Source organism: Plectrocnemia conspersa, unplaced genomic scaffold (genome assembly GCF_051122295.1).
Source record: "Plectrocnemia conspersa isolate PC_06_02 unplaced genomic scaffold, ASM5112229v1 ptg000001l, whole genome shotgun sequence".
NCBI classification, from domain to species: Eukaryota; Metazoa; Arthropoda; class Insecta; order Trichoptera; family Polycentropodidae; genus Plectrocnemia; species Plectrocnemia conspersa.
In genome coordinates, this window is record NW_028277165.1 from 22,912,777 (window position 1) to 22,924,708 (window position 11,932).

Genomic DNA, 11,932 nt, shown 5'->3' on the forward strand with positions numbered 1-11,932 from the left:
CAAAATCGGGTCGCCGAGTTGTATTAGAATAGATGTGCTACCTGATATAATTTTTAATTTTTAAAAGCTTTTTTTACACAAGTGATATTTTGCACGGAATTTAATTAACGAAGCGCGGAAAATATTAATATAGAAATGCTTTATATTTTGGAATTTTTAATAAAATGTAAGGCTGTTTTCATCTATATTTACTTTTGGAATTCAATGTAAAATTGTTATACATTTTTTTATAATATTATTCACCACGAACAATTAAGCAAAAAAAAACAATAACTTATTACTCATTCATAAATGAATATAAAATGAAACACACGGAAGCTATAAATATACCTGTCTATTAGCAAGAAAGCGATTGAACTCAAGGTGGCAAATCCATTTTGTAAATGCGTATATTTTCCATATGGTTTGCGAGCTAGAAAAAATACGAGTAAACCAATTCTTTCCGATTCTAGATATGTGGGTACGTAAATCATATTTTTATTGTTTTTCGCGTGCAATATCTTCTCCGTCGGAAAAGCCGAAAATTGCCGTCGTATAAAAAAGTGCCAGCATCACATTTGTTGACATTCACGAATTTACTTGCAAGCTCTTGGTTTGTTCAAGCTAAGCGCTATGAAGACAAAAGCCATTATTGCAATGCAAAGTTATTTTATTTATGTCTACAAAAGGATTATTAAAGCTCTTGGATTTGGCAATCTTAAGAGTGGAGCAGCTGACGAAATGTAAAGAAGCATTTCAATGGCTTAAGAACGACACAATACATTTTAAAAATAACTACAATAAATAAAGGTGATATTATTACCAAAATTTATAAAATTCTTAAATGCGCAATTTAATTCAGTACATTTTTTTAATTAGCCATCAGCCATTTTAGTATTCAGCATTAGAGTCAAAGCATAACCCTTTCGAATTTCGTTTACCGAACGTGTCTAATATGTGTGACTAAGCTCATTTAAACGAATACTTATTCATGTAAAAGCAAAAGCGCGGCATTTACAAGCAGTTTAGCTCGCGCTTTCACTCCGACAAAGTGGGTCATAAACCGAACACAAATTTACGACACAAATATGTCATCGGTCCAGATTTATTACACTCTGCTGTGTATCATAAGATCCTAGAAATACGCCGAGAGGTTTATTTAACGAATCCCGGGGGCGAATTTTACCCCCCAATGCCGAACCGCGAACTTTCTCTCTTTCCCTCTCCGATTTCAAGAATAGGAACTTAACGCTTCGCAAACGCAGTTATATGTATTATATACTTAAGAAGATGAATTTTGAAATACCCGACATACTTTCGGTTGTTGCTGTTTCGCACATAGTACATGCAAAGCAAGCAGTAGCAAAATTTTCAATTTGGGGAGGCATTCGCAAAACCTGACCTTTGTTATTATAGTTTTCAACTACAAGTTACTGAATTTTCTGATATGGTTATGTTCTAAAGCTACAATTTAATTTGTGCAAATTGATACTATTAAAATATTTTGAATATCATTTTTAAAATATATAATATTACTGATAAAAAATATTATACATCAAAGACACTAATAAATAATTAATAACCAATTTAAAATATTAACAGTTATTTTTTTAATAGTATACAATAAAAAAATTCTGAGAAGTTTCGATATAATATTAAATAAAATATAACATAACATAAAAAATATTTTAAATTTTTTATATTCATTTTAAATTTAAAGTTAAAAATTCACTAATACTTAATCGATATTCTAAGCAAATTAGGCGTTTTTACTTAAATAAATTGTTAAGCATTAAGTCGATTAAACTATATTTACTAAAAAAAAGTTATTCTTTCATTATAATTTGCGTGAACCAAATTTTGACCAATAGGAGAGCGCAAAAAACAATTATCCCTTCTCAGAAGTCAAAAATCCACGTCAAAAGCAATAAAATCGTGTCGTGCCGTCGCAGTGGAAACGCTCGTTACCGAGCGTTTCCACTGCGACAGCACCGACACGATTTTATTGCTTTTGACGTGGATTTTTGACTTCTGAGAAGTGATAATTGTTTTTGCGCCCTCCTATTGACCAAAATTTGATTTGAATACACTTGAACCAATTTTCTCATATCAGAAGTCCGTTGTAATATTGGTAAGAATAGCTATCATATTCTTAAAAAAAGTGTAATATCAAGTACAGACAAACTATGGAGCAATATGCTAGATGCTATGTCTGTATGCACTTTTTCTTCCGCTTATGATCCCTTATGAAATAAGTTGGCTTAATTTGTATTTTGGACATGATTAGTTCTAGAACTTTCGTTAGGTGTGGGTTAGAACAGCAAATGGACGTATCGCAACTGTTAAATTGAGTTTCAGAGACAATTTAGAACGGCATATAATTTCACTATTAATTAAATTATATTTTCGCTAGTAGAAATATATATCTACTATTGAAAATATATTTGGACTTCACTTAAAAATACAACCATTTATACATCGCATGTAAATAAATTAGAATAAGTAGGTTAATTTATATATTAGTACGTATGTTAAAGTTTAAATCATATAATTTCACTCGCACCTGCCATATATACTATATTTTTACTTGTAAAAATACATATCTACCGGTGAAAATATATTCTGATATGATTTCACTGAAATTACATATTTTGGTGATAGATTAGAGACCGTTTTTATCAGATTTTCTTTGAGGGATAATCTGAGAATTTCTGGTTTAGAATCGTTTCAGATTTTTTATGGAGAGGGAGGCAAAAGGAAGCAAAAGCCAGGCAGTGATTTTTTTTAATATTTTTATTTTATTAAAATTCATAGTATTTTATTAAATGACATACATTTATCTGTCCAAATTCAAGGGAGTGCAAATGCTTCCACCTCCCTTCTATTTTTGTACCCTATTATAAATTTGCTACAGCTGGTGAAAATTTTAAAATTTACACTACAATTTTTTTTAATATTAAATTCCACGCTGAAAGTCAACTGAGAAAAGGATGCTAGATATCAAAAATTTTGAGTTTGCATTTTAGGCTCGCGTATTTGACCAAAACTATTGATCTTCAGTTGACATTTGAAGCATGGGAATTTGAAACATGACAATCAGAATACTACTAAACGAAAGAAATGATTCGGGAATTTTGCGAATACATTCTCGAAAAGACATCCTGTAAAAATATTGCGTTTGATATATGCTATGAATTCTATTCCTATTTCTTCAACTGAATCTGAACGCGGATTTTCGCAAATGAATCTAATTATTACCTCAATAAGAGCTTTGTTCAAACCCATTACAGTTTCGGCACTTTTGTTCAGCAAACTCGTCGGAACACCTTTGCCACTTTTCGATCCTTCAAAATACGTTGATTTGTGGTTTCTCAGATTTCATTCCGCCATAGACACCAACGCTAAAAAAAATTGAGATGATTTATCTGACGAGAATTGGATAAAACTTTTATTCAAATATATCATGATTTATAAATTTATTTTACATTTAGTATTAAGTTGTATATTTGTATTTGTTCGTTTAACTTTAGATTTGACATGTATAAATATAAATTTAGTTTAATTTTTAAGCCCTTCGTGGAAAAGTTGCTTTTAATTTTATTTAAATGATATTCATATTATATTTAAGCTAAATTAATATCCTAAGATTTTCAAGGAATAATTTAATTCAGAATCGTCTATTTGCTCGCAAATAATAAATTTAATAAATTTATTATTTGATTGTCTGATTTTTTTATAGTATTAAAAAATCTTTCAAGAATCGTATATGAGTAAATTTAGATTAAAATTAGAATAAAGCATCTTAGGCACGAAAAACAGTATTGACTGTCTGAAAATAAATATTTAATAGCCTTCAATAATTAATACATGAAACGCATGCTTTAAAATAATCCTGACAAGCAATAGATATTTTTTTAAATAAGTTATCATTGCATATCTTTAAAAAAGTACAAACACATTTGTTAGTAGTTGCTTACTAAATATGTAACATATTTAATCATGTTCGTAAAACACGGATTTTTTTATTTTTCTGATAAAAAAATCCTCCCAATAATAAATATGCACACATGATATACGTACTGTGCTCACTGACTGAAAAAAATACAAGCGAAACACATGTGTAAATGTCACGCGCGTTAAACAAACGACCTTTATGGTCCGAGAGGGATTATCTTGAGGGGGTGGTGTGGGTCCGCCGCCCCGTGAGGGACTCGTACGCTAATTTCTGACCTATTACGCGTATGTACAAAACAAACACACAACTTTAAAGCGCGAAACTTTCGTTTGCCGAACGTGTCACAATTTATATCCAGGGTTTATCCACCCCCGTCACGGGCGCCCGTGAATTATTGGCCAAATGTGTAGATGATCGCGGTCGTACGTACATTTGGCTGCTGGTGGGAAATCAGATTTGCTATTTTATTTCGTCGGATTCGAACGAAACGCTCCGCAAGTGAAATCGAGTTTTGATGAAAATCAGGTTAAGGTTTATTTTTAACGTGCGAGCTCTCGTAAAAGTTTGTGGTGTTTGATTTTTATTGATTTTATAGTTACGTGCTCGAAAGTGCTCGAAATGTGATTTAAGGTCTTGTGGTATAGTCTTCAGATATACGCAACCAGAAACATATATAACAGTACTCGTATAAAACATTGGAAAAATATATAGAAAACATGTGCCAACAGACATTTTGCTGCGACTTATTCCTGTGTATACTTGACTGCTAATTACAAAATCAACCCTAATTTGTATGCTAATACTTCTGTTAGTGCATATTAAAGTAATCTTATGCTATAAATCTAAATCATATTTTTAGCCACAGATAGTAATTCACAATTGAAATTTTTTTATATTTTTTTATTAAAATGCAATCTGTTCATGTACTTTCCAAAGAGTATGTTAAAATATTTTTTAAGCCTTACACTAAAATAGGAAGCGTTCTACTGAATAAAAAAGACAAGATTTAGAATGAATCACATGGAGTATGGCAGACAAACCGTAGGATTTCACAAAGAAAAATATAACATAAAAATGCGTTAAATTGCTTTAATGATAAATCAATTTTGGCAAACCACATATTCGATTTCGAACGACCATATCAATCTTGATACAACTAAAACTACAGGTAAAATTTAAAAAAAATGTAAAAATGATAGATAAGCAATTGAAATCAAAATGATAAAAAATAGCACTAAATAAAAGAGACGACGAAAAATCAATTTCGGATACATGGTTACTGGTTTAACAAATTTCATACAAATATAAAATCATATAAACAAACCAATTCGAAAATTAATACATTTGTGTTTCTTTAGCAACGAACAAACAAATATCAAATCACAAGATCGAATCAAAGAAGACGACGCAGCTAAAGCGCAAAGCGAAAAATGAAAAATATTATATACTCAAAAAGTAGAAAAGGTTAGATTACATACATTTTTAAATGAAACGCACTTTCGCACTTTTAATCTTATCACAAATTCATAAAAAATCGTAACCTCTTAATAAAAACCGAAACAAACGAAAAATTTTTAAAACAATGTAACGATTAAATCAATAAACAAAAATATAAACATTAGAATTATACAAATAATTCAGAATTTGAAAATGTGACAATTTTTTACTATAGCAATTTACTATTAGATAACACTACAAAAAAATGTATATATATATATATATATATATATATATATATATATATATATATATATATATATATATATATATATATATATATATATATATATATATATATATATATATATATATATATATATATATATATATATATATATATATATATATATATATATATATATATATATATATATATATATATATATATATATATATATATATATATATATATATATATATATATATATATATATATATATATATATATATATATATATATATATATATATATATATATATATATATATATATATATATATATATATATATATATATATATATATATATATATATATATATATATATATATATATATATATATATATATATATATATATATATATATATATATATATATATATATATATACATACAAAATATTTTAACTTTGCAATCGCTCCTAAAAAACTATTAATAACGTAGAAGCAGGTATAAAAAAACTCAATAATTTTATAAAATAAACTATAATAATTTTACAAGCTGATACAGGAAATGCATCAGTTATTTTAGACAAAAATTATTATGAAAATAAAATATTAGAGATTCTAAATGACAATGTTTATAAAAAAAACATATATCGACCCCACCATAGATCTATAAATCAAAACTAAAAAAAATATTGACAAAACACATTTTTCAAATGAAATCAAACTCAATATTATTTCACGTCAAAAATCTTTCAAAATTCCTATTATAAATTCTATGGATTACGGAATATTTATAAACAAAACATACCTTTCTAACCTATTGTTAGTGCAGTTGACGCACCTAACTGTAAAAAATCTAGCAAAATGGCTTCAACCTCTAAATGAGAAAATGAAATCATATGTTAAAAATTCTTACGATTCTTAAAAAAAAAATCAAAAAATATAAATTATCAGGCGAAGATCCTTTGGTCAGTTTTGATCTAACTTCACTTTTTACAAATATTCCAATACCAAAATCATTTAATATTTTAATAGAAAAAGAAAAACCTCCTAAATATATTTTAGATCTTATAAGCCACTGTCTAAATTTAACCTATTTCATTTACAATAAGCAATTTAACAAACATTAAAGAAGCACCCACTTTTGTCACCAATAATTGCAAACCTTTCCATAGAATTTAGTAGTATTAAAAAATCTGAATCTAAACCAAAACTCTGATATGTTGGCGATATAATTGTAATATGTTCACATGGATTTGACAAACTTAACATTTTTCTGAACCTTATAAATAATCAACATTAAAAAAAATATTTTACTTTGAAAATTAAACAAAACAAATCTCTGACGTTTTTAGCCTTATTTATTCTTAGATAAAATATTGTAACTTTTAGACAAATTGCTGGGGTAACCAACCCGCGGCCCACGGGCCGCATACGGCCCGGCTCGTCTTGAACGTTTTTCCGACCCGCGAAATTCATCACACTTTTACAAAACATATTTATTTTATTATCGCCAATACACTATAGACAATTTTTTACTCCAAAAAATGTCTATAGTGTATCTAAATCTAATATGGGGATATATTATTTTATATATGGCCCACGGAGTTATGATGCATTTTCAAAGTGGCCCGCAAGATCATTTAGGAGACGACGCGAAAAACTTTCAAATACTTGTTTAACGGTTTTAAACTAAGCTAAATAGATTAAAAAAAATCACATAAATATAAATACATTTAAATATGCCAATTCGAAAATAAATCCATTTGTTGTTCCCTTAGTAACAAAAAAATCACAAGATCGAACAATGACGACACAGCTGAAAAGTGAGATAAGGTCCAGATTACGCCCAAGATGATGACCCCAATATCGGTCGTCGAAACGTCAGCCAGCGAGATGCGAGAAAGAAAAGGCGCGATATTCAAGCCCTCACATCTCAAAAAGCTAAGTAACGTGTTGAATAAATCCGTGAAAAATTTTATCATGCAGTAAAAACATATACTGTAATGTTTTATCTCTCTTGCTACTTATTATCCATGATTATTATATACTGGTAACTCTTTCTTTTTGCTCAATAATTTTAAATCAGAAATATTATTAGGAAACTGACTGTAAAGGTAATTTTTTTAATTTTTGCGATTTATAAAAGTTATGAAATACGTATACGATTAAAGACTATATTATTATTTAATATCGTTAATAATATTAATGAAAGCTCTTTGACCTGAGAACCATTAAAAATCTTAATTTTCAATTTTCCTTGCCCAATCTAAAAAAACAATAGCAGTAAATTAGAGCATAAGCTATATTAATTATGATGATGTAATCAACATTTTTTGTGAAATTACAGCTAGGAAAATGCAATTAAAATCAGTATTTTAATTTATAGGTGTAGATATTATTTTTAAATTTATTCCAATAGTACGTTCTTTTTAAGCACCACAAATCAAATAAGTTTGTTTTTCTTGTTTTTAAGTACAGGACTTGGAGTTGTGTTTTAAAAATCGATAAAACTAATTAGACTTGTAAATCAGAATTTATATATATATTAATAATTTAAAAAAATACGTTACTCTTATTTCTTAAATCCAGCACTCAACAACTTATCTACTCTTTTCGAAATTTTCTATATAATAAATTTCACATCGACTCTGTGGGAAAAGCGTTTTACCCCCCCAGGTCATATTTCAAGTTGACCCACCGGACGGTGTCAAAGTGTGTTGCTGCGCTAAATAAAGTTGGTCTCTTCCCTTGAGACTGCCACAGCAGCTAAGTCACGTCTGTCTGGGAAGAGTCATTAGCAATGAAAAGAGTAAAGTATAAATGCCACAAAAAGTGAACAAAGTGCCTCGTTTACCGGTTAGGGGCGCACAACAATCGGCAGAGGGTCCTAATTGGATCTAGGATACTTGGACCGGTTTAGATCGCCCGGCACGTATTGGTGATCGAGTATTATCGTTGTGATAAAGACTAGTTATATTACTAATGCATCCCACGTAAACTATTTTTTAACACCTATGTCTTATATACAATATGTGTTGACAAGATGACTGATTTCACTGTTACTAGTGTGTTCAAAGCTGCTTGGAAAATTGCTCCTCAAAATACTAATCATGTCATCCTCGAATCACTTTATCGGATAACTAGCATGATATAAAAAGTAATAAAAGAAAGGGAAATCTGCTTCTCCATCTTTCTCAAAGTTTCTCATGTGTTGACAGGATGTGGCACGATGGAATTATTTATGAAATTAAAAAAATGCTACCCGCTAAACTAGTTAAAATTCTTGAATATGATTTAAGCAGAAGAATGTCTATTCTGAGCTTAAGAAAATTGAAGCTGGAGTCTCGCAAGACACATAAATTTATTCAATCGCAATTTTGTCAAGCCAAATGGTAAAGTTGAAAAATTTATATATTGATAATTTAACAGTCCTATCCTACCATATCATAATTTTCTTTGAAAATCCTTGCATTCCCTCATACAATTAAGGAATTAAAAATATAAATCATTTTAGAACACCATTTATAGATTTTGTATGAAGTTATTTTATCTAAATTCTTATCACGATAATTTTATTTAATTCTACAATTAAAATATTATTTTAAATTTATTTTTTAAGCGTTTACTTAACTAGCATGTTAAGTCATATAATATATTTTAATGTGATCGTAATTCGACATAACTTTTATGTATTTAGGGCGAAAATATAAAATATTTAATACATAAAATGTATGTATCAGGTGTTTCTGTTTCGTAACATATTTTTACATACAAATATGGATTGCAAAAAATATAAATGAAATTTATTTTATGTGCCTACTCGATCGTAAACTGTGCTCCAATTTATTATAGAATTCTACGATAAGTTATATCCCATTACCATTACGTAAATATTTTTTATTATATTACGTTAATGGAAGAGTAAATTATAGAAGTTTATGAATAAATATAATATTTGTACAAAGAAACTTACTCCAATATATGATCAGACAATCGATCATACATGCATATATACATTTATTACATTCAATACATAAATTCCTGCACAATAGAGATCAACATCCATTTTACTTGTGCAAACCAATCTTTATCTATGTATTTTGAAATGTCTAAAATGTCTTCCAAAGCTTTGTATGATTTATTTATTCATATATTTTCCAATTCCTCAACATATATATTATATTACATACATAATACAAAGTTAGACATATCCATCTAAAGTTTTTTTATTACGTTGAAATTTGATAGATGTAAATTATCTACAGGAAAAATATAATAATATATCTTATATAGAATATAACACGGCAATAATATATGTATATAATATATATATACATACAACAAAAAATAGCAAATGCATTAGCACCATACCCAATAAATCCTAACCTAAACAATAATATTAAATTTATATAAATATCCAGTGTAACGTATTTATGTAGGATATTTAGATTTATACCTAGACTTTAATTTAATAAACACATCTTGCAATTTTATGCTTTTAAAATTGCTTATATAAATTAAATAAACGTTTTATATTAAAAAAAACATGCTCCAGATCAGTGCTTCTCAGCCAAAACATTTTAATAAAGCCACAGGCTAAAATTAATCTTTAAAGAGACAAAGGTTTTTTACATTGTGCTTTAAAGTTAAAAGAGCGCATACTATTGTCAAGTCTTTGAATTTTCCAGCAGTGCCAGTTAGTTGTTATTTCAAGGGTCGTGAATCAAAATGCAAATTAAATTACTCAGGTTATTCCTTTGAGCAATTATTTAGCATCGAGGCGTATAAACGAGATGGCAGATGATGTGGAAAAATAACTAATTGCTCATTTGCAAGTTAAGAAGTTTACAAAGCTACGTGTCTATTTTACGTAATAAGAAAGCTCTTATAATCGCATATGTTACATTTGTGAATAGCGATAAGCTCTTCAAAGAAATGTCTACTTATATATGGTAGCCCATTTCAAAACAAGTTATAAATCTAAATTGAACAGTGTATTTTCTATTGATTGCTAAATTTTTTTCTGATATCACAAATAAATATTGAGGTTGGTTAACTAAAGTTGTGTACGCTGGGTTAAGGTAGGTTAGAATAAAAAGTTAGGTTAAAAAATATCAATAGATATTAATAAATGATTAAGGATATATAAAATTTCACTACGTTTAAAGGATTTTCTTGCACTGAATATATTTTCACTTTCTATGTATTACATTTATGAACTTCATGTATGTATATATAATGTAATAAATTCAATAGACGTATTATATATAGCTTGAAACGGCCTTTGTGAATCTCTAATGTATGAACATTACATCAAAAATATTGTGCCTCATCATTCATCGTCTTTTATTGAATTTTTTTACAATACCTTTTGTAATCTTCCCCATTGAGATAATTTTAGATTAGAGATTATTAGTTTGACAATAAATAATTCAGGCTTTGTCATTTCATAGCAATAAATTTCATCCAATTAATTCTAAATTAAAACTTACAATGATTCTTAGTATTTCATTAAAATTAATCAATACAAAATATTTTTTTACAGAACTGATAATTTTGAATGTAGCTAAGTAATGCGTCTTATTATTATAATTTTATTAATATCGATTTTATAAACAATTAGTGTTTGTGTTGTATAAAAAAATTATAATACACAATTTTCGTATTTATTATCACAATTACACATGTAATGAAACATCGCAACGTAACTTTTAAATTACAGATTTTATTATACTAGCGGACGTCGCAAAGGTCGCAACAAATGGCAACTTTCCCATTAGTACCAACTTTTTGATACGTGCGAGAAACTCATCTGACCCTTTTATTATCAAAAAGATATCCTAGCAGCAATCCCTTGAAATGTTATCGTCTCCTGTGCCATGACTTCTTATCTGACTCTCGCACGCTCGTATTTAACCGGGACAAAATTTACCTAACAAAGTAACGTTGCGGAAAACCTTCACTATGTTATAGAATTTTTGCCATTGGTGTTCGGTAAAGCGAAAGTGAAGTCAAAGTGTCTCATCTTTTCGATAAGATTAATGGTCATAGTGAGCCGTGACGTTTCTAATGGTATAGGATATTGACAGAGGATTTGTTTCTTTGTCCTTGTTATTAATGTAAATATATACGCATATATATTACTGAATATGTTTCCAGTTTGTGTTTTTTTTTCATTTATTACTAACTTAAATGCATAAGCAATAGTTATTAGTATTATTATGTTATAAATAAATTTAAAAAAAAAAAAAAACATAGTAAAGTAATTTAAAAAAATGCATATAAACCTAAACCTCTAGCTCATTTAAGTACAAGACTAATGTAGTAA